Raw genomic sequence first — 24469 nt, 5'->3', positions numbered from 1 at the left:
GTTGCAACAGCCAAACTCCTGTGATGCTTCAGGCAATGTGGGCTGGAGGCCTAGCCAGAGTCTCTACTTAGCACACAAGGAAGCTTGCCTTCCTTCTTAGACCCAGATGGCTTAGGAAATTGGGCTACCACCTTAGAACTATGTAATAATCAACGTGACTTCACGGAAGACAGTAACTGCAGAACATTTAAAACAGAATGTTGATGCTAATTACGAAAAGTGTTATTACAGGAACTTCAAACTGTCCCTTGATCAATGGACGTGAAACCTTTTGATATTTTCAAAAGATCCCTGATGATGAGTCTACCCTTTGCTTAATTTAATTCATTTAACTCATTTCAAAGTGTGGTCCTTAATCCTGCACTCAAAACAGTCAGATTTTATTGCACGAAAATCTTCTGAATTTGTCACTTAAAACCCTGCACCCTATTAAAAAGACAAGGCCACATCATTTTTTCGAGAGATTCTTTGTAATTTTAACCTCTTGGCCTGTTTCGGACCTACTCTGGTAGACAGTCTAGGGTATTATTTTGGAAGCAGGAGAACATGAAGAATGTGAGGGAAAAGGAGCCACCGGCATTTGAAAATAACCTTCCTGTGTTTGCCACTCAATAAGCACAGAAGAGCAGGTGTTCGGGGAGGCAGAGAAGGGGCATCTTTAATGCCCCGGAGGAAACTTCTGATGATAAATAACTTGAGGGTGGGACGTAACGCCATCCCTGTCTCCACGCGGTCCCCACGCAGCCTCCACGGTGCTGCGGCGTCTTGGCCGTCCCCGCCTTCCCCTCTCCTACAGGGCGGGTTCCAGCCTGCGCTCACCCGGCCCTCCCCGCCCCGCCGCCCGGCACCGCCCGCCGGTCCTCCTCCCGCGCCGACGCGGCGGAGCGCACCGGCCGCGGGGTCAGGTGGTTGGGTGACGCCCCGGGAAAGCGCTCCCCACCGCGCGCGGGCGGCGCCAAAGCGCCCGACGCCTCCGGGGGAGGGGACTTCCCGGGAGCAGCGGGCGGAGGACGCGAGGAGCGCGGCGCGGCGGGCGGGCGGGCCGAGCGGGGACGGGCTGCCGGCGGGAGGGAGACATGGACCGCAGCGAGCAAGGTGAGGGCGCGGGCGCCTCCGGGGTGGGCGCGGGGCCCGGCGCGGCGCGGCTGGGGGCCCGGATCCGGGGTGCGGCGGCGCGCGGCCTGGCGCCCGGGCAGGTGCGGAGCCTGCGGTGCCGGCGCCGCGAGTTGCGTCCCCGGAGCCGGATCCCGGGTCTTGGTCGGGCCGGGCTGCCGGGAACCGGCGGCAGGAGGGGGCGGATGGGACCGCGCGAGGGTGCGCGGGTGTTGGAGACAGCAGAGAGGAAGGGAAAGATAGAGAAGGTTCTGGGAGGCGGCGGACGGCCGGCGCCAGGCGTTCGGAGCCCGGGCGGCGGATGAGAAGCGCTTTAGTGAAAAGCGGCTCCCAGGAGCCCTGCTCACCCTGGTCTGGGACCGGTGGAAACTGAGGGACTGAGGACGGTGGGTCGTTTTGGCCCCGCACGAGGGGCGCGTGAAGCCCTCCCGGCCGCATGTGAAGACTTTCTGCTCTCTCTTTCTTAACGTGGTTAGGATTTTTGGTGGCATTTGAGCCCGTGGCGTTGGTTTTGGTTGCGAACATTTAATACCCCCCAGTTGTGGAGCAGGGTCTCTAGGTTTGTTTGGAAGCGGGGAATTTTTCGTAGCGGGGGTCCTCTTTTATCCATCAAAGGTGAAACTCCCCAACACAAAATCTTAGTCTGATTACTCTAGCTTTGGATGCACTTGTTTCTGATAACAGTATCTCAAGGGAAATTACTTCCAGTAAACATTATTTTAGAGAGATGTGGCATAGTAGAACTAGGTTTTCAGATTTAAATATTGCCACATCCTAGAAATCTTTACTTATAGCACAGTAACCACACTAACCACAGATTCACGGCAAGCTTTTAAAAATATACATATAAAGGCTAAAAAAATGTAACAATATTGAGGTTAATTTTGGGAAGTGGGGATAGGAATTATTACTATTTTGAGTCTTAACAATAATTTTTTTTTTTTTTATGTACTACCCTCCAGTATCTGCCTTCATGCATACCAGTTTTCATTTAAGTCAAACAGTATACACATGTATGCTGTTTTGTAGTTTACTTCTGGTCAGTTGTAAAATAGGATTTTTGGAGCCTTCCAGCTTGTCCTTTCTCTCAAGCCCTCAAATTAATCTCATCTTACATTCATTTTATACAGTATGTACATGTGTGCACCATTGTGTCCAACTATTTGCCACCGCATGGACTGTAGCCCGCCAAGGTCATCTGTCCATGCAGTTTCCCAGGCAAGAATGCTGGAGTGGATTGCCATTTCCTTCTCCAAGGGATATTCCCCACCCAGGAATCGAACCCAGATCTCCAGCACTGCAAGCAGATTCTTTACCAGCAGAGCAATGGGGAAGCCCCATACAATATGTAGTTTATAGTATATATGTAATACATTATATATGTACATATATACACATGTCCACATATTGTCTAGATTTCAAACTTCTTCAAGTTAGAAACATAGATTTCATTTTTGTCCGCAGTTGAGTAACCTGGTGATTTGCACATGGTAAACATTTAAATGTTTGAGTCGGAAAGCTCCTTACAAGTCTCAGGTGTATTATTGTTAGGAGAAGGCCTAGGGGCCACCAAGTAAGTCAGCATTTTTCTATCTGGATTTTCATGGGGTAGTGAGGGTGTCCAGCATGTGAGCATGCATACGTGTATATGTCTTACACTGTGATATTTAACATAATGATGTTTTTAGAATATGTGGCTATGTTTGGTACTCCTCCAAGTAGATGAAATATTAGTGTTTGAATTAGGAGAATGGAGTGATTGCATTTATTAGGTTTTGTATTCTAGTTTGGCTGTTAAGAATCACGGCCAGTAGTACTTCTGTAATTTCCAATTTGCTGATACACTTTATGTGGTTATTGTAGGATTACTGTTTGTGCCTGTGTTTGTGTATATATGTCTAAGACATGTTTAATAAATCCCTTGGTTTATAAGAGGAGTCTTTTTCTGTCTCTAATTTTTGGATGTTATTCTTTGGGAAAGATATTTGTTAGTCATGTTACTCCTTGTGTTTAATTGTCATTCTTGGAGGGTGAGGGAAGTCCATCATCTTAAAGTGGAGAACCTGGATGCTAGACTCTAAATGAAAGATGAGCTAGCTGCCTGGGCAAGGTCAACTGAGGCTACATAGCTTTGCAGTCTTAACAACCACTTGGCCTTTCCTTATACTTTGGGTTCCTTCTGCCTCTTTTTTGTCTTTTCATCTTTATGTTGCCACGGCACACAGTTTTTCAGAAATGTTTGTTGACTGCCTCAGATGAAAGGTAAGTGCCCAAGGGCCAGTCTCCTCCCAGCCCCTGGAACCTGATTCCCTCTGAGTTGGTCACTTGCTTCCCACTTCTTCCTGTTCTTTTTCCTTTGTGTTTTAAAGAAACAGAACTCTGGTTGGATGGACAAAGTTGCTGATAAGACTGCAGTGGGTGTGGAGAGTAAGTTTATCTGTCAGCTCTCTGAGCTAGCAGAGGAGACAATTCAGTCTTGAGCAAGTCCATGTAGACTCCTGGCTGAAAGTGAAAAGGAGGAACCTGGATTTTTAACTTGCAGGTTCACCAGTAAAGGGTGTTAGCTGGAATAAGGTTTCTACAAAATCTGTGATTGTCTGCTGAATTGTGATTTTTTTCAAAGTACCTAAAACCAAATCTAAATATTTTAGGATTTAACTTACTTTTTTAACACGTGTGGATTTTGTTGTGTTTGTCCCTTTAAAAAATACTCTAGGGACTTCTCTGGTGGTACTGTGGTTAAGATTCTGTGCTCCCAGTGAAGGGAAGCCTTGGTTGGGGAATTAAGATCCCACATGCTGCACAGCATGGCCAGGAAAATAAAATCCTCTAGATACAAAATTAAATGGCCTACTACTTGTCTTGAATGCATATCTCTGCTGAAATGTCTCCTTATCTGTTCCTTCTTATATGAAGTTGTCAAAATTTAGCCGTTGCTACTGATTTTAATAGAGCTATAATGTTTTGAAATAAACAGTTTTATTTTCAGCGCTGTATTCTGAAGGCTTTTCAGTATCAGTCTGAGATTTGCCTATTTTTCGTGCCCTCCCCCGTACCCAGACTCTGTATACAGTACTCTGCGTATGTTGAGAGCAGTCAACATCAGATGATTTAAAATCCACCATAAACAACATTCTGCCTCTTAGGAGTTTCTATGGGTTCAGCACACTTAACGTGTGCGCCATTTCCCACCTTGAAAGTGCAGCGGCCTGCTAACTGTAGAGTACACCATGTAAAAAACTCCTGACTGCCTTTTATGGGGCTGAATAGATAATTGTGCTCTCTTATATTGGCTTCCCAGGTGGCGCATTGGTAAATAATCTGCCTGCCAATGCGGGAGACACTAGACGTGGGTTGGGTCCCTGGGTTGGGAACATCCCCTGGAGGAGCAAATGGCAACCCACTCCATATTCTTACCTGGAAAATTCCGTGGACAGAGGAGCCTGGAGGGCTACAGTCCATGGGGTTGCAAAGAGTCAGACATACTTGCACGTGTGCGCATACGCACCCCACACAGGCACACACTCTCTTATATTAGTAATAACTTGTAGTTTAGCACCATTATATTGACAGTCACCTAGCCACTAAGCATTTTATCTGTGTTTGAATTAAAACACGACCACAGCTTTTTAAGGGGGTAGGGGAGGCTGCTATGGTCGAAACAACTGGGGAAAGGGGAAGCCTGTAATGACACAGTGACACAATAATAGGTCACTATAATTTCAGCCTGGTAATTATGCCTTCGAAATAACAAAATGGTGAGGTGTTGTTGATTTACAGATAAAACAAACTTAGAAATGAATGGGTAACAGCTTTGAGGGTCTGCTCACAGATCTCTGGGTGTGAGTCACTCAGCTTCACGGTTTCTTTGGTCAAGTCTTGCTTTCCATATGGTGCTAATGTCTTTGTTAACTTGCATTCACTTCCTGCATCTGTTTCTACGCAGCAGTCTGCTTGGTCCCTAGGGGAGAGCTAAGTGGTAGGAGGGGTTGTGATCCATCAGTGAGATCTCAAAACAGAATAATCTATGTACACAATAAAAGCAAATACACTCAAGGTCCCCAGCTGAAGAGAACACCCAAATCCCCTGACCTTCTGTGCTCCTGGTCCTTGTATTGGAGGCTCACATTATTTTATTTTCCTTGTAGGTTTAATTATTTCTGTTTAATTGTTGACTGTTTTAAAATCTCTCTTCTGAGACTCTCCCAGATTTTATTTAAACTGGGTAGGTACCAGAAACCGTAATCTTAGCAGTGTATTTTTATTAGAATAAATGTCCAAGGGATCAAGGGATTAAATGTCTAGTGCAAGTTAAAAAATGTTTGAATTAAAAATACTTCTTGGTAGCTGAGAGGAATTGTTCATTTTAGAAAAATCAGAAAATACACATGGAGAGAAAGAACATAAAACCACCTATAATCCTATTCTGGAAAATCACTGTTAGCATGTTGGTTTGTATCCATCCATATAGCTGTTCTTTTAAACCAGTCACAAAATAATCTTATTGAATGTGTCATCTTATATCTTGCCTTTTCTTTAAAACACAGTATTTTAAAATACCCTTCTGCAGCATCATTTTGACAGTGTGACCAGGTAATTAATGCACATGATATGTTCAGAATGATTAAAAGGTTGCAAAATGTTAAATCTCCCTTCCATTCCTGTCTCCTTGGCTATTTCTCTGGGGTAATGATGTCACTATTATTAACAGTTTATTCTCCGTCCACCCAGAGAGATTCTACTTATGTATGTATACACACTTATATTTAATGTTAGTGTGTGTGTTATATAAGCTGTAGTGCACAAATTATTTAGCACCTAACTTCTATATTTCTATATATACTATACTATATATACTAACAGTATGTATTTTAGAGATCATTCAACACAATGTTATATAGAGTTGTTTCATTTTTCAGGGCTATTTGTAGATGTCTATTTTTAGATGTACGATGTTATGTACCATAACAGATGATACTTGTTCCCTATTGAGGGACATTTAGGTTTCCCCTAATATTTTGCTGTTAAAACAAAGCTGCAGCAAATAAATCTGTATGCAAATTATTTGATAAATGTGCTGGTGTGTCTGTAGGAAGAATTCTTAGAAGAATGTGACTGTTCAGTTTTGATAGTGCTAGATTCTGCTCCATAGAAGTGGTGCCAGTTATAATCCACCAGCTATGTGTGAGCATCTGCTTCTCTCTATCATGTGGCCAGGGTGTTGTCACATTTTTCATCTTTGCTTCTCTTTTGGGGGAAAGATGTTTCGCAGGCTGTTTTATTATATATTTTTCTTAATATGAAGGCCATTATACTTCTTTTGATATGTTTGAGATCTGTCTATATTCATTTTCTGTGACATGTCTGATCATATACCTTGCCAGTTTTTTCTGTTGTTGTATCCTTTTCTTCTTGATTTCTTCATGACATGAATTGCTATTATATTTTTTCCTAGTTTGTCATTCCTTTTTTGACTTTCTGGTGATATTTTTTCTGAGCAGAAATATTAGTTGATGGCAGTTTTCATTTAATAGCTTCGAGCTTTTGAATCATTCATAGAGATGCTATCCTCACTTTGAATTTATGGTTTTACTTTTTACCTTTAAATCTTTCATCCATCTGGAGTTTATTTTGATTAAAAAATGTGTGTTATGAATCTTAACGTCCTTCCCAACTCAACTGGTTCCTCAATTGTCCAGCATCATTCACTGACTAATGCGTCTTTGAAATACTGCTACTGTCACTACTAAATTTCTGTATTCTTTTCTTTTCCCCTATTCTGTCTTTTCAATCCTAGTAACTAAAGTGTTTAAATTATTGTGGTTTCATAACATGTTAAAATGTCTGGAAGGATTGGTCTCTCCTGATCACTCTATATTTCTTTTTATTACTAGGTGTTTTTCTAGCTGTTCTTGCCAGATTTTATTTCCAAATGAACATTAGAATCAACTTGGTCTGGATGAAAATCCAGAAGAAATGTAGTTGATATAGCTTTCTTCCCTTCCCCTCTTCTCTATCCTCCTCATTTCCCCCTCTCTCTCTTTTTCTAATAGACCTGTTCCCTTGTTTTTTTCTTTATTGAATGTCCCAGTATGTTCATCATAGTTGTATTGTACATACTATATATACAATTTTATATTGCATTTTGGATACTACTAGATAATAAGAATTTTAATGTACCATTAAAAAAGTATCTTCAAACTGTATTTTTTGATGACTGTACCCTTTCAGCATTTGATGTGTAACTGTTTTGTGTGTGTGTGTGTGGGAATATAGATTGCTTTTTATTTTAGCTATTATAATACTTTAAAGAGGAATTGTTTTAAGATTAATTTCTTGAGACAGGACAAAGGATGTGAATATGCTTAGGTTTTTCATGCCTTTGGCTAAATTGCTTTCTGGGGAACATAATTATTACTGTTTTTTTATTGTCGTAAAAATGCATGACAAGAAATATATTATCACAACTGTATTTAAGTGTATAGGATAGTATTGTTAACTCTATATACTTTATTGTGTAACACATCTCTAGAACCTTTTCATTTTGATGACTGAAACCCTGGACCCACTGAGCAACACACATTTTTTTTCTCTCTACAGCCCCTGGTAACCACTATTCTCTTTTCTGCTTCAGTGAGTTTGATTACTTTAGATACATCATTAAAGTGGAATCATGCAGTATTTGTCTTTTTATGACTAACTTATTTGACCTAGCATAATGTCTTCAGGGTTCATCACGTCATTGCATAGTGTAGGATTTCTATCTTTTTTAAGGCTATATAATATTCTAGTGTGTACGTATGCCACATTTTCTGTGTCATCTTTTATTTTCTTTGTTCATCCTTCACTGGGGATTTAGGTTGCACCCACCTCTTGGCTGTTGTGATCACGGGTGTGCAAATTCTTTTATGTCCTGTTTTCCACTCTTTTGGGTATATACTGTTGGGAAGGAATGTTTATTTTCCCTGCCTTTCTTAGTTCTTTGGCTTGTCTAATAATGAAATCAACATAGGGCAGACTAACAGGAGAAAAACAAATTTAGTTGCATATGTTCAGGGGTCCTACAAGAATATGAGACCCTCAGGCATTTAGCCAGTTGAGACTTAATGTGACATTCTGAGCTATGGAGAAAAGGGATAGGGTTCTGGGTCTTGAAAGCTGAGAAAGACAATTCACAGGAAGATGGAGAGAAGGTTTGGTAAAGTGTTTTCCATTCCCTGCAGGACGATGGGGCCCAGAGAGGACTTTGATCTCTAGCCCCAGTCTGGCTGCCCGCAGTTCACCCCACCTCACCTGTACTATTTGTAGTTATCTCTTGTGATAGTTCCTTTCCTGGACCAGACCCTCTATCTAAATTCTTTTAGACAGGTAAGGAAGAGATAAAAGGTTTTCCTCAGTCTGCTGATTTTGATTGCTTTCAGCTCAAAATAGTCACAATTCCAAAGTGGTAGTTTGAGGGAGACTTGTTCTGAACTCCTCAATACCCAGAAATAAAATTGCTGGTTCATATGGTAGTTCTCTTTTTACATGTTTTGTTTTGTTTGGTTTGTGAATTTCTCTCCTGTTTTCCATTGTGGCTGTACCGTTATATATTCTCACCAAGTTATTTTAAAGAGAACATGGTAGGGACCAAACACCTGCAGAGAGAGGGAGCCTGTGTAGATTCTAATTTTTCCATATCCTCAGCTACACTTTTCATTTTCTGTTTTTGATAGGGGCCTTCCTAATTGAGCTGAGATAGTTTAATATCTCAGTGTGGTTATGATTTGCATTTTCCTGATGATGAGTCATGTTGAGTGCTTTTTGGTCATCTTTATGTCTTCTTTGGAGAAATGTCTATGATTGGATTATTAATTATTAATGTATTCTGGATACTTAGGCCTTATGAGATATGTGGTTTACACATATTTTCCTCCCATTCTGTAAATTGCCTTTGTCACTCTTGGTTGTTTCTTTTTCTGCACAGATGTCATTGCCTTGGGAAAAAAAAAAAAGAATTAGAAAGCTTATAGGTAAAAAAAATGCCGTCTCTTTTCATTTAAACTTCTTCCACCTTCTAAGAGGCTGTAGATGATTTTAGCCATTGTGTTCCCCTTTTAACATTGGTTGTTCCTTCATTGTTTTAATATCTTTTTATTTTATTAGATTAAAAATTTTAATTGACTTATAGTTTGGCTGCGCTGGGTCTTCGTTGCTGAGTGTGGGTGTTCTCTAGGTGTGGCAAGCAGGGGCCACTCTCTGTGGTGTGCGGGCTTCTCATTGCAGAGGCTTCTCTTGTTGCGGAGCCTGGGTTCTGCGTGTGCCATCTTCAGCGGTTGTGGTGCACAGGCTCAGTTGTTGCGGCTCACAGGCTTGAGAGCATGGGTTCAGCTGCCCCAAAGTGCGTGGGCTCTTCCCAGACCAGGAATCAAACCCACGTCCCCTGCATTGGCAGGCGGATTTTTTTACCGCTGAGCCACCAGGGAAGTCCTCTCCTTCACTTTAAAATTGTGTCTTTGCCTTCTTCTGCTGCCACCCTTCTCCCCTGTTCATATGAAACCTTTGTGTTTTGTGGGAAATATTTATTTTTTCTATTTTGGTTTTGGTTATGTTGCATCTCTTATGTTATTTTTCTGACAGAAGACATTATTAGGAGCAGATATTTTCTTGGTGACAGTTTTTAGAGTAACTTTCATGGCTCTCAGTTGCCCTCAGTACTTTTTTCTCTGTGTGTTTATGTCTTCTCTTTAGATGCTTTTGTAGTCAATACTAAAAGTAGTGGTTTTGGGTAGGACTATTAATTTACATGCTTTGGCTCATAGGCATGGTGACTGTATTTCATGTTACAGCTATGCACATGTAAATGTCAGCTTAAAAATGATATAAAACATCACCATATAAAGTTTTGGATTGAGAATTTACTTAATAGGATTAAACTTCACCCCTTGTATTCTGAGCTTTTTGGAGGCTTTGTGGTATGGTAAAGGAGCTTATGGTGTAATGAATAGGGCTGTAGGAATAAAGATAGCAGTTTATCCAACCCATTAAGATTTATATTTGGCCAGAAATGAAGTGTCAGTAGGAGACTGTTCTTCTGTCTGTACATTGTTGGTACTCCATAAATATTTGTCCTATTGTACATATATTCATTAGAAAGATTTCTAGTATATATACAGTCACATGGGATTAGATGGAAACAGTTAACAGGGAAAGATAATAGTTTGGCAGAGAGACGAGAATACCTGTTCCAAATGTGCTTATAGTTTTATACATAATCACTGAAAGTCTGATCTGTAAATAGAAGCCAAGTTGGTACTTTACTTCTCAGGTGTACATGTAAGAGTATTTATGTATACATTTACAAGTAGAGGAGGAGACAGTGCTGATTAAATGTTTATTATCCAAAGGAAGTTGGATGTAGTGCTAAGTAACTTTCTTAAATGTTTTCTATGCTATTTCATCAAAAGTAGTGATTTGCTTCTAATGTATCCTGAATTTAAGAGGCACAGATGGTGTTGATACATTTTAGAAGTTTTCTTTCAGTGAAATTGAGAAGGGCAGTGGGAATGTTGATAGTGGTGGAAAGGGTTTGGTACTAGTTAACCAGAATGAAAATTATATAAAGAGGGAAATTGCAAACATTTCTGCTGGCATTTTAGCAAATTGATGACCAACTTTCCATTTTGGTATATACTGAGTATATCACTTTTGGTATATCGGTTTATTAGCAGTGGGAATGATGATGATTCTACCTGTTTTTGCACAGCTCTTTCTAATTTTTCTTCATATTATTTCAATTCAGTCTTTCCTAATGCGAGGTAACAGGATTGGTATCATTTTTGTTTTATATATGAGGAAACAGAAGCTGAGAGAGCGACTTCCCCATTCTCTGCTAGATGTGGAGATTGTTACAAAACCTTTGTCCCACACCTGTTGTTTCTCAGAGGGTAACCGGTGGCCAAGAACAGTTTCAACTACATTTTGCAAATCAGTTTAAAGGGCTGGGAACACTTCACACTTTTTAGAAATATTTTCCTTCCAACAAATTAAAACAGAATTGGAATCTGAAGGGACACCACTTCAAGTTCTGCATTATAATGACCTAAGTTTTCTAGCTGGGGTTTTACTGGGCAACTTTTAGTAATACTGCTACTACCACTAATACCAGCAACAACATCTGCTCAGGGTTTTCTGTATACCAGGTTCTGTTCTAAATGTTTTTCATGTTTCATTCTGAAAATGTTTAGAACAAACCTATGAGCCACATCCTTGCTTTACAGATGAAGAAACAAGATGTGAGAAAATGGAGTAGTAACTTCTTCAGGGACACAGAGCTTGACACAGACAGAGCTGGGTTTTAAATCCGAATGATTTGGCCATAGTGTTCCTGTCCTTGTGCTACCTAAAAGTATAATGAAAGGTGTTCAAAATGATGCCATTCTGTGGTAGCTACCACCGAGAAGGGAGCACTCAGACCGGTATCCGCCCCAGAATGTGGTCTGTCCTCAGGCGCCAGAACCGATTGAAAATATTCAGGGTAAAGAATGCTAGAGCCAAAGGTACGTCGGGGTTGAAAATTGGGCTTCATCGTTTTGAGACACTGGATAAGTCACTCAACCTCTTTGAGGGTGATTATACCTCACCTATTTGTGAAATTTAAGTAAAAAATCTGTGACTGGTACGGGGGCTCAATAGATACTAATTGTAAAATGGACTGTTTGTATTTCTGTAAAATGCTAATTCACTGATTTCCAATTCAAATTAAACATTTCATTTATTTGGAGACAGTTATGATATGATGCAGGCTTGCCTGGTGGCTCAGCAGAAGAATATGCCTGCAGTGCAGAACACACAGGAGATGTGGGTTCACTTCCTGGATTGGGAAGATCCCGTGGAGGAGGGCATGGCAACCCACTCCAGTATTCTTGCCTGGAGGATCCCATGGCCAGAGGAGCCTGGCAGGCTGCAGTCTGTAGGGTCACAGAGAGTCAGACACGACGAAAGTGACTGAGCGTGCACACACACGTGATGTGATGCCTGCCCTCACAGACCAGGCTGCAGAAACATACAGAGAATTCGGCCACTGTGTGAAGTGGAGGTTGTAAGGACTGCTTGGCTGATTGAGAAGGAAATGAGGAACTCTGGCTGGTCATCAGGACAGGAATCTAACCTCAAGTAACCTTTGAACTTGAAGGCGTAGTAGGAATCCTGGTAAGAGAAGGAAGGGTGGGGAAGAGGATTTGGGAAGAAGCTTCAGTATGTACAAAGGTGTAGAGGCATGAAAGGGCAAAAAGATGCTCAGAAATTCCCTGTGACTGGAGTTCACGGTGGTCACTAGGGGTGTGTGAGCTGTCTTGTGTGCTGGGATCAAGATTCAGGACTGTGCTGTACAGCAATAGGCTGGTGGTGGCAGGTGGGAGTTTCGTTTTAGAGTAACATTTTGGCAGCTATGTAGAAGGGACTAGCTAACCAAGCAGGGGGTGTCACTGTGTTTCATGCCAGTGGTGGGGGGTGCTGGATTCCTGAGGGATCTTTGGGTAGAATGGGTCAGATGTGAAGGGCAAGGATCTGAGAATAAAGAAGAGCAGAGAATAAAGAAAAGAGCTTGGGCTTTTCAGACCACATGGATTTGGAAAGGGACCAGAGGTAAGGGAGAGAGAGGGAATTTAATTTGGGGTGTGTGTTACATCTGAGGTCCATTTGTCCAAAGTTGTATAACAGACCATCCCCACACCTAGTGGTTTAAAACAACAGCATTTTTTTTTTTTTTTTTTAAATGGTCACAGACCTGTACGTGGGCAGGGCTTGGTGGGGACAGCTTGTCTCTCCTCCACTCAGCTCAGCTGGGAGGCTTGTAGCATGAGGCAGGGCTCATCTGAAGGCTTCCTCACCCACATGGGGGCCAGCAGTTGGGGCTTCTCAGGCATCTGGTTCAATCCCCATGGTCTCTGGTGGAACACCATGACCTGTTTGAGGTTGGTGATTTGCTTGCCTGTTTTTAGCTGGAGACCATGCTGTTGATACAGCAGCAGGCCCCCTCTGGATGCCCCGTAACAGGCTTCTTACATTACCCCAGTGCTCCCAACCCATGGGTCCTAAGAGAGAGGCTGCCAGGGGCTGTGTGGCTTTGTATTACCTAGCCTTAAAGTCATGTGGAGTTGGTTCCTCCTTGTTCTGTTAGGAATGTGTCACAAGGGCCAGCCCAGATTCAAGGAGGGAGAGTTAGACACCACTTTTGGTGGGAAGAGGGTGCATTCAACAGATGTGTGCACGTGTTTTAAAACCACCACCAGGTCCTTGTGGGATGTCGGTGTGGCTGGGTTAGGGGTGAACTATGGATCTCCAAGAGAAGGAGCTGGGCAGGAGAGCATGTGATCATTTGTAGCTGTTAATTATTAGCATGTTACTTCCATATACCACATGTGATATTTGAAGCTATTAAGTTGCTGAGACGGCCCAGGAACAAAAGTAGAACAGAACATGGAATTTGAAGATTTCAGGACGGGGAGAGGAAGGTGCAGGATAGGGAGTGTAACTTTCGCAGGCCCTGGAGAGGCCAGGTAGATTGAGGGGAAACAGTAGATAATGGCTTTGGTGATGAGGACCAATTATGGATAATGCTGAGAGATTCAAGCTCCAGCGGTTGGGAGGAAGTTGAGGAGAAGGAACAGGGCAGATGCTATGGATTTGGGCCTTTGAGAAGGGTCAGATGTGTGTGTGTGTTTTAGTTTTTTTAAAATACAAATTGAGAGACTGCCCTTTTGAGAAGCAAGATGGTGTTTTAAAGGGAAATCTGTATTGCCTTGGTGATTTGCTTGCCTGCATTGAGTATTGTTTTTGCTTCCAGACACAGAGAGGATGCGGTTTTGACCTTTGTGCCTATTTGTAAAATGAAAGAAGAAAGCGAGGCAAGGGAGAATAACTGGATGTGCCAGTCCTGTGTAGGTCACTGGTTTTGGTTATGATGCTTTTAATGCACAGTGTATTTTACTAGCCCTGTCCTAGAGTTTGATCTTCAAGGTGCTCAAGTCTGTAAGCAATAATTCACTTGAATGTGTAAGAACCTTGTGGGGAATAAGTACTTATTAAATATCTGTGAAATGAAAGCATGATATGTTCTCCAGGTGGAATGAGGGTCACAGAAGCAATTTAGCCTTGAGTTGACATTAGAGCCAAATCATAGTAAAGCTGTGATTTTTTTTTTTTTTTCTTTATACCAGCAATTTCTCAGGGCACATCTGAAGTTGTGAGCGCTCCCTTTTCTTCATGGAGAATCTCAGCTTCAGGGTTGATTTATGCCACATTTGAATTTGTCAAATAGTCTCTTGAGAGATATTTTCCCTCCAGAATGGCAGTCCCCTCACTAGAGAGTCAGCCAACTGGGTCACTGTTGACCTTCCAGTCAGCTGCCCTGGTGATTTTTCAGTAGGTGGCTACTTACTATTCGCTGCTTCAGGCATTCAGTGAAAATTTTGACCAACAGTAAAAATAGGCGCAGTGGTCAAGAATCTGCCCATCAGTGTAGGAAGGGTAAGACGTGGGTTCGATCCCTGCGTTGGAAAGATCCCCTGGAGTAAGAAATGGCAACCTGCTTCAGTATTCCTGCCTGGAAAATGAAAATCCTATGGATAGAGGAGCCTGGGGGCTACCGTCTTTGGGGCTGCAAAGAGCTGGACATGCCTAAGTGACTGAACAGATAACACACACAAAGATAACATGGCAGATTTCCCTTGGCTTTTATTTTTCCCTTCATTACAATCCCTTCCCAAACTTCCTGCCTCTTTTTAGCCCAGGGCTGGGCAGCTTGCTGCCCTGCAGTGACCTCTGGCTGGGCCTGTGGTCACTGTCCATGAAGGTCTGATGACATTTTCCTAGTCTGATTATTCTCTTCACCATGGCAACATTGCTGTTAAATTTGAAAAGCAGTGACCTATGATGAAACAGCCAACTCTTCAGAGTGCACTGGGTCCCTCGTGTTTGTGGCAACATTGTTTACAAAGCAAGGTACTAGGTTTCCAGTGTTCACAGCAGCATTGTTTACAGTTGGCAAGGTAGGGAAGCAACCCAAGTGTCCATTGACAGATAATGGATAAAGAAGATGTGGTGTATATATACAATGGAATACTACTCAGGCATAAAAGGAATGAAATCTTGCCATTTGTAGCGGTACAGAGGGACCTGGAAGGCATTACGCTAAGGGAAATAAGTCAGAGAAAGATAAGTGCTGTATGATAATCACTTATATGTGAAATCTAAAAAATGCAACAAACTAGGAAGTAAAACGGAAACGAAGCAGACTCACAGAGAACAAACTAGTGTTCAGCACTGGGGAGAGGGAGCAGAGAAGGGCAATATAGGGGTAAGGGGAGAAAAGGTTACCATGGGATTATGTGAAATCATGTGTGAAACTTTTGAAAACTGTGAAGCACTCTAGAATTTAAAGAATCTTTCATTCAATATAAAAAAACAAACAGAAAACAAAGTGTAGTAGGTCACTTTGATAATTTTTACAATCCAGTGCTGCGCAAACCTCAGGTCCCGCATCAGTCTGTCTCTTCCCCTCAGTTTGGGTGTGCGCATGCGTAGTTGTTTCTCTGAGTTTCCTGTCGTCCCTCTTTGCCTCTCTGTTCTCCTTCGCTTTTGGTGTCTTTTTATTCTACCTAATTTCCGTTTTCTCCTTTTCATTTTTTATCCTTCTCCATTTGGGACATCCTGTGCAACTCGGAGGTTTTGTTGCTCTCGTTCTTTTTGTTTTGCTTTTACTTAGGGGATGTCATGGGTTTGTTCGAGATGTTTTATGTTTCTTACTAGTATTAATATTTTTATGTAGGGATTTTTAAAAAAGCCCTGAAAATAGATTTCCTAGTTTGTTTATTTATTATTAATTCCATTGCTATCGTGTAGCTGATTTAGATCCCCCCTGCCCCTGTTGGTGTGTGTATAGTGATTCAAAGCTTAGAAAAAATTATTTCAAATTATTAATTGGGAATTTTCAGAAATCATACTTTAGTAGTTGATCTATTTGTGTTTCTCTGTGTGGAGTCTCAGCAAACTTAGGAACACTCAAAGGCTACATAATTCTTGAAACTTAATAGCACCCCAATGTTCACAGCAGCACTATTCACAATAGCCAAGAAGTGGGAGCAATCTAAATGTGCGTTGACAGAGGAATGGATAAAGAAGATGTAGTATATATACATAATTACTCAGTCATAGAAAGAATGAATTATTGCCATTTGAAGCAGCATGGATGGACCTGGAGATAATCAGGCTAAGTGAAGTGAGTCAGAGAAAGACAAATATCATGTGATATCATTTATAGGTGGAATCCAGAATATGACACAAATGAGCTTATTTATGAAACAGAAACAGAGTCACAGACATAGAGAACAAACTCATGGTTACCACAGGGTAAGGGCATGGAGGAGGGATGAATCATGAGTTTGGGGTTAGCAGACACACACTACTGTATATAAAATAGATAAACACTAAGGTCCACTGGATTGTAGAAAAAGCAAGAGAATTCCAAAAGAAACATCTACTTCTGCTTCACTGACTGCAGTAAAGCCTTTGACTGTGTGGATCATAACAAACTGTGGAAAATTCTTCAAGAGATGGGAATACCAGACCACCTTACCTTCCTCCTGAGAAATCTGTGTGCAGGTCAAGAAGCAACAGTTAGAACCGATCATGGAAAATGGACTGGTTCCAAATTGGGAAAGGAGTACGTCAAGGCTGTATATTGTTACCCTGTTTATTTAACTTATATGCAGAGTACATCATGAGAAACGCTGGGCTGGATGAAGCACGAGCTGGAATCAAGATTGCCAGGAGAAATATCAACAACATCAGATATGCAGATGTTACCACCGTTATGGCAGAAAGCAAAGAGGAATTAAAGAGTCTCTTGAAAGTGAAAGAGGAGAATGAAAAAGTTGGCTTTAAACTCAACCTTCAAAAAACTAAGATCATGGTATCTGGTCCCATCACTTCATGGAAAATAGATGGGGAAACAACGGAAACAGTGGCTGACTTTATTTTCTTGGGCTCCCAAATCACTGAAAATGGTTACTGCAGCTGTGAAATTAAAAGACTCTTGCTCCTTGGAAGAAAAGCTATGACCAACCTAGATAGCATATTACAAAGCAGAGACATTACTTTGCCAACAAAGATCCAGACTAGTCAAAGCTATGGTTTTTCCAGTAGTCATGTATGGATGTGAGAGTTGAATCATAAAGAAAGCTGAGTGCCGAAAAATTGATGCTTTTGAACTGTGGTGTTGGAGAAGACTCTTGAGAGTTCCTTGGACAGCAGGGAGATCACACCAGTCCATCCTAAAGGAAATCAGTCTTGAATATTCATTGGAAAGACTGATTCTGAAGCTGAAGCTCCAATACTTTGGCCACCTGATGCGAAGAACTGACTCATTGTAAAAGCCTCTGATGGTGGGAAAGATTGAAGGCAGGAGGAGAAGGGGAGAACAGAGAATGAGATGGTTGGATGGCATCACTGACTCAATGGACATGAGTTTGAGCAAGCTCAGGAGTTGGTGATGGACAGGGAAGCCTGACATGCTATAGTCCATGGTGTCACAAAGAGTCAGACACGACTAAGCGATTGAACTGAACTGAACTGAGGGTCCTACTGTAAAGCAGTTAATTATATTCAGTATCCTGTGATAAACCATAATGGCAAAGAATATGAAAAAGAATATATATATGTATGTGTATAACTGAGTCACTTTGCTATGCAGCAGAAATTAACGCATTGTAAATCAAATATACTTCAATAAATTAAAAAAAGAAAGGAATTAAAGGAAGTGGTTAGTTAGTTGCAGTTGTAGTCTGTTGCCATGCCAGGATATGGACCTTTGTCATATTGTCACTTCCACCTTAGACTCTAGATATGACACGTTGGCCACCAGCAGGTGCTCCAGCTCCCTGAGCTGAGGAGGGGGACTCTGGGTGGGTGGCTCCTTCCACCTGGGTTCTGGGTGCTGTTACTGGGCGAGAGCTTCAGGAACCCCTGTGCTCTCTGACTCTCCTGCTTCTCCTGACCAACTTGCCTGTCTGCCCAGCCACCCTCTTGCGTTTGACAGTAAAATGCCATTTGGGGGAATTTTTTGTGTGTGTTCACGTTGCCGTTAATAGCAGGAGGTTGCACCCATAGTTTCCACACTGAACATTTGTTTCAGATGTTGTTGTGTCCTTTGCAGGTGCATCCTGCACAAGAGTGGCATTTCTGCTGTCCTTTCTTTCGAGTTTGCAAGAGGTGAATGAAAGGGTACCGAGGACAAGGTGGGAGTGGTTTTGGTCTTTCAGTTTTGGAAGAATTTGAAATTCTTAATTCTTTTCGACTAGTACTATGTGCATAGAAAGGAACTTTTATGTGGCGATGATGCTAAAACATTAATTCAGTGCAGTCTTGACTCCAGCCAAGCAGTGGTGGGTGGCGAATGCCTCTTCCTACCCTCGCCTCAGCTCTCTGTAGATGTTCTCTTCCTCTTCTGTTTTCCTGGTGAGAGGGTTTGATATGTAGGGGGCTTAGAGAGCCCCCCCGCCCAGGATCATGTAGTTTCTATTTACCACCTCTCAGTAGGTACGTTCTCAGTTGCTTCAGTCTTGTCTGACTCTTTGCGACCCTGTGGACTGCAGCCTGCCAGGCTCCTCTGTCCATGGGATTCTCCAGGCAAGAACACTGGAGTGGATTGCTGTGCCCTCCTTCAAGGCATCTTCCCGAACCAGGGATCAAACCCACATCTCGGATTCTCCTGAATTGGCAGGCAGATTCTTTACCGCTGAGGCACCTGGGAATCAGGTAGAGATCTCATTTTAAATTAATTTGTTGCAGACATAGATTTGCCTCAGTGGAGCTGATTTATTTAATAATATCAAGTCTCCAGTGTAAGGAATCTAGCCTGTGAAACATTGTGGGAACCTCAGATGCGTGAACTATTTTGATACCCATATGGCAAAAATCTCTGGGTCTGGGACTTCCCTGGTGGCTCAGTGGATAAGAATCTGCCTGCCAATGAAGGAGGCATGGTTCAATCCATGGTCCGGGAAGATCCCACATTACTAAGCCCCTGGGCCACAGCTAACTGAGCCCACGCTCTAGATCCCATGCTCCACAACAAGAGAAGCCACCACAATGAGAAGCTGGGGTACTGCAAAAGGCCTCACTCTTTGCAACTAGAGAAAGCCTAACAGCAGCAATGAAGACCCAGGACAGGGGAAAAAAATGAAATTTTGGATCTGTAAATGGCAGTCTTGAGATGGCTATCGTAGGGAAGAGGCAGAGATGGAGGCAAGAGAGAGCTGGGAGGGAGGCGTGTCCTCACCTCCTGCTGCTGCCCATGGAAGCCTGGACTCCCTTTGAGGAACTGTTGTTCCTGCTGAGGCTCATCCTAGTGGGAATGGGAATAGTGAGCAGTGGGAACAGTGGGAACAATGAGCAGCTCTCAGGCAGTCCCATGGCCCCCCATTTTTTTTTTTTTTTCTTTTTGGAAGCAACTATGGCCAGCCTGGCTATGGTTCATAAGATCACAGAGTCAGACACAACAGAAATGACTTAGCACATAGCACACGCCCATTGTTGGGGCTTCCTTGGTGGCTCAGACTGTAAAGAATCTGCCTGCAATGCAGAAGACCTGGGTTCAAGCCCTGGATTGGGGAAATCCCCTGGAGAAGGGCATGGCAACCCATTCCAGTACTCTTGCCTGGAGAACTTCATGGACAGAGGAGCCTGATAGCCAGTCCATAGGGTTGCAAAGAGTTGGACACAGCTGAGCAACTAACACTTTTAACTTTCACTTTTGTGGTCATTGTTAATTTCCTTCAGTTCCTGGGCATTGTGTCATTAAAGCAGCTGTACTTAACATGTTTAGCATTTTTATATGCTTTGCAGTAATTCTTTATCATTCTGGGGGTCATAAGTTAAACATACTCTTATTAAAGAAGCATGTAGAAATGCAAAGCAATAAAACATTTCTATTTTTGAAGATATTACATAATTATAGACTGTAATAAAGCATTCCTTTTATAAAGAACTGAGTGACCTCTGTAATCTTAAGTACTCTCCCACATTAATTTGTTGGTTTGTAAGCATCATTCTGCCTTTGAATATACATGTTAATAAAGGGATAGATGTACTCAGGGAAATAAAAAACATTCTAATGAAAGTGAAAACCAAGGTGCAGGCCTCGTTTTCTTTATTCAGTAATACTTGTCTGCCCGCCCTCCTCCCCATGCCCTGCACACACCCTGTCGAGTTAGGACTCAGATTCTTAATCACAAGCCTTAACTTGAAACTTAGGCTGCTTTCTTTGGCAGGCCTTCAGGAGGTCAGGTTTCCTCGGTTCAGAAGGAACCTAAGAACTGCTTGTGCCTGACTTCTTTCACCCAAGAGATCGACTTTAAAGCTGGGATTGCCAGGCACAATCTCCAGTATTCAGTGCAAGGGACATTTTGGTGGGGGTGGGTGTCAAGGAGGACAGATGTTTTCACAGCTGCTTTGGGTACCTCCTCTGGAAGCTGCAGCTGTCTTGGGTCCCATTGCAGCCCAGGTGGTTCATTTCTGCCCACATGGTCCTGTCAGTTACAGCGGTGGGCTGGCCTGGCTCCTCCAGACTACCCTGAGGATGTGGCCAGCCCCTCATCTCAGCATCAGCTCTATACCTCTGGGTGGAGGTGATGAGGAAGGAGTTGAGGCAGGGGGGAAAAAAGATGTTTGAGACTGACCTGCTCCCAAGGTCAGGGGCCCCTGGTGGGGAGGTTGAGGCAGGCCTAACCTTTTTCCTTTCTTCAGCTGTTACTGGACATTCAGAAATGTCTGCTCTAGAAGGTGCCTTTCAAGCCCACACGCCCCCAGAAGGCACAGCTTCCCAGAGTTGCAGTGCTTCTTTGTTGAACTAACAGATGCCAGGCTCTTGTTTATACTGAGAGCTGCATATCAGTAAATGCTTAGGCCTTCTCTGACAAATATTGACCTAAAGGCAATTGTATTCCATGTCTTGCTTTTACATGAACTTGCTTCCTAATGCATTTAGACATCGATATATTGCAATAGACAGATTGCAAAATGATCTCGTAATATGGTTTACACCTTACAGTTATTCTCTGTTTCTTAAGTTTTAAGTCTGTTCTTTTTAGAGGTTAAGTATGTTTTTCTTTAATGCTTTTTTCTTTGGTTGAAGTATAGCTAATTTACAATGTTGGGTTAGTTTCTACTGTATAGCAAAGTGATGCAATTATACATTATATATGTATATGTATATACACACACATACATTCTTTTTCATATTCTTTTCCATTATGGTTTATTATAGGATATTGAATATAGTTCCCTGTACTGTCCCCTTGGATCTTCTTGTCTCCATTTTATATAGAATAGTTTGCATCTTCTAATCATTCCCAAACTCCCAATTCTCTCTTCCACCTCTCCTGGCCCTTGGCAACCACCAGCCTGTTATCTGTGTCTGTGACTTTAATACTCTTGATGTAGTGGTAATTGTTTTTAATTGGACATTTCCATTATATGAGAGTGTCACAACATTTTTTGCTTCATCTTCTCTGTGTAAAGAACCCAAGCTTCTTACATGGATACAAGTAAAAATTTGGCCTTATTAAAGGAAGAAAGATAATTGGTTGAGTGATGGAAGATGAGGAGAACTGTGCTTGCTTTTAGGCTAAAAAAAGAAATTATTTTTCTCTGTACCATGGAGAAACATGGCCCAGAAAATTGAATGGCATACAGCTGTTTTTTTCCAGCATGGGGTTTTGCTTGTATCAAAGAACAAGTGGGTTGTGATGACCTTGATATATCCAAGAGGATAAAGCTTGAAACTGTAGGAGCTGATGTTCCTAAAACCCCGGAGTGAGAGTGTACTTTTATTCAGCTTTTTCTCTTCAGTGAAATTTGAAAAGCACTTGGTATAGAAAGCAGAACTTTTACTTGATCTTTTGTGGCAAAGTTAAGGAAGAGTATCTAGGCTGCTTTAGATGTTGGCTGTTAAATTGTTGTCTGTGTCAAGGGTGACACCATGTACTTTTGATACAAAGTCAGCTAAGCTCTCACTTTTCAAAAAAATTTGGAACTGGAAAATTAATAAATCTTTATAAAATACTACTTATTTGTATCTCTGGGTTAGAGCATGACTTTTAGCAATAGTATGGAGGTTGATAGGTTACCTCTTTTTGCCATCTCTCACCTGAAGATTAAATATATAGGTTTATGTTTTAAATATACAGATTCCTCTATATGTTTAAGTATTTAGGCTTTAAATACATGTTCCTATAAACCTTATTTTAAAGAGGATTCCTAACTACATTTTTGTGTTTACTTTTTTTAAATTTTGACAGTAATGGTTGATTTTACTTCTGATGTTCAAGTTAAGAAATAAAATACAATGTGTGTGCAGGTCTTTGTGTGCGTGTTTCCAGGTCCCACTCCCTTGAAGGGGGATAATCAACACTTCGAAGCATAGTGGCTAGAGGTGAGCACTAAGATTTATTACTTTGGTTTCAAAGCTCCATTTTTTGTCAGCTGCAGAACAGTCCCAGTAGACGCGAGGATGACAGTGGCGTAGTGCATGGCCTTGACAACTGCAGAGTGATGCTGAAGAATCAACAAAGCAGTACAACGAAAGACTTTATAAAAGTTTAGCTTTTCCAAAACAATGTCTGCATTGTTCTTCTTTCTCCTCTGGTAGCTAGCTGTCCTTCCCTAGAGTTGACCGTCCTGCATTTTCCCCACAGGAGACACCAGTAAGACCAACTAAAGTCTGTTGCTCTGGAGTAAAATTCCTACAGGGCTTGTTTTTCCTGTTTGTGACCTCCAACATTTCAGCAGCCCTTAGGGAACTCCTGTTCTCTCTTTCCATCAATCTTTCCTCCACTATTAATACAATAGTGTAGTTAATCATTCCCTAATCTCTACATGTAGTATCTGAAAAAATTTATTTCTATCTTATGGAGCAATGCATGAATATAATCTCCGTGTTTAAAAAGCGGGTTAGGTGTATAGATAAAGATAGTTGCTCAGAGACCTCGGTTGGTATGAGTTCTGTCAATCCCTTCCTTGGGGACGTGTAGTTAGAGTTGTGTAGATAGAGTTGTATAGATAGAGTTGTGTAGTTAGAGTTGTATAGTTAGAGTTGTGTAGATAGAGTTGTGTAGTTAGAGTTGTGTAGATAGAGTTGCATAGATAGAGTTGTGTAGTTAGAGTTGTGTAGATAGAGTTGTGTAGATAGAGTTGTGTAGACTGGCAGTCCTCTGGCCTTTGCATGCATCAGAGGGCTTGTACAGATATGTGTTGCTGAATCCAGATGGCTGATTCAGTCCTTTTGGGGGAAGGTCTGAGAACTTGCATTTTGAGCCAGTTCCCAGGTTCAGGTACCACAATTTGGGAAACTTGAAGAATTGATTGGTGCGTGTTTGTGCTCACCTATTAAAAAAGCAAATGCTATAGGACTTCCCTGGTGGTCCATTGGATAGAAGACTTCACTCTGCCAATGCAGGGAGCATGGGTTCGATCCCAGGTCAGGGGACTAAGATTCCACATGCTCCATATGCCATGGGGCACAGTCAAAAGATAAAATGTAAACATATAAATACAATAATAATTCATTTAAAATTTTAATTTAATTTAAAAATTAAAAAAATAAAAAAGCAAACGTTAATCAATACCATACATGGTTCTGTATTTTTTATCAGCTCTGGGTTGTGGGGAGCTTTCTAAATTGGTGCATATTGACCATTTCATTCTTAACTGCTGCATAATGTTCCAGAGTATAAATATGCCTTAGTTTGACTTCTGTTAATGGGCACTTTGATTTATTATATTAATAGACTGACTTGGTAACTCAGCTGGTACAGAATCCACCTGCAATGCAGGAGACCCCAGTTTGATTCCTGGGTTGGGAAGATCCCCTGGAGGAGGGTATGGCAACCCACTCTAATATTCTTGCCTAGAGAATCCTCATGGATAGAGGAGCCTGGCAGGGTACAGTCTATGGGGTCACAAAGAGTCAGACACAGCTGAGAGACTAGGCACACATATTAATAGTATTTTTTTTTTTAAAAAAGCTATAATAAACAAATGCTGCACTGAGCATCTTTTTATTTTAATTCCTGTTTCATGTAAGCTGTTTTGTCTAGGGTAACATGAAGAAGTGAAATTGCTGAGCATGTATCTTTTTTATTTTATTTTTGTTCTAAGAGATGATGTCTCCTGACTCTCGGCCATATTTACCACATTAATGCCCAGCATTGGGTAATTTGTTTTAATTCTTCCAATCTAGGGCTAAGCCAAGTTGCTAGGAAAACTGTAAAAGAGTGCTGACTGGGCTCTTTACAAATTCAACCTGAAATGAGCTTCA

Source organism: Budorcas taxicolor, chromosome 14 (assembly GCF_023091745.1).
Source record: "Budorcas taxicolor isolate Tak-1 chromosome 14, Takin1.1, whole genome shotgun sequence".
In the NCBI taxonomy this organism is placed as follows: Eukaryota; Metazoa; Chordata; class Mammalia; order Artiodactyla; family Bovidae; genus Budorcas; species Budorcas taxicolor.
The sequence above is the reverse complement of the archived record's forward strand: the minus strand, read 5'-3'. Positions refer to the sequence as shown.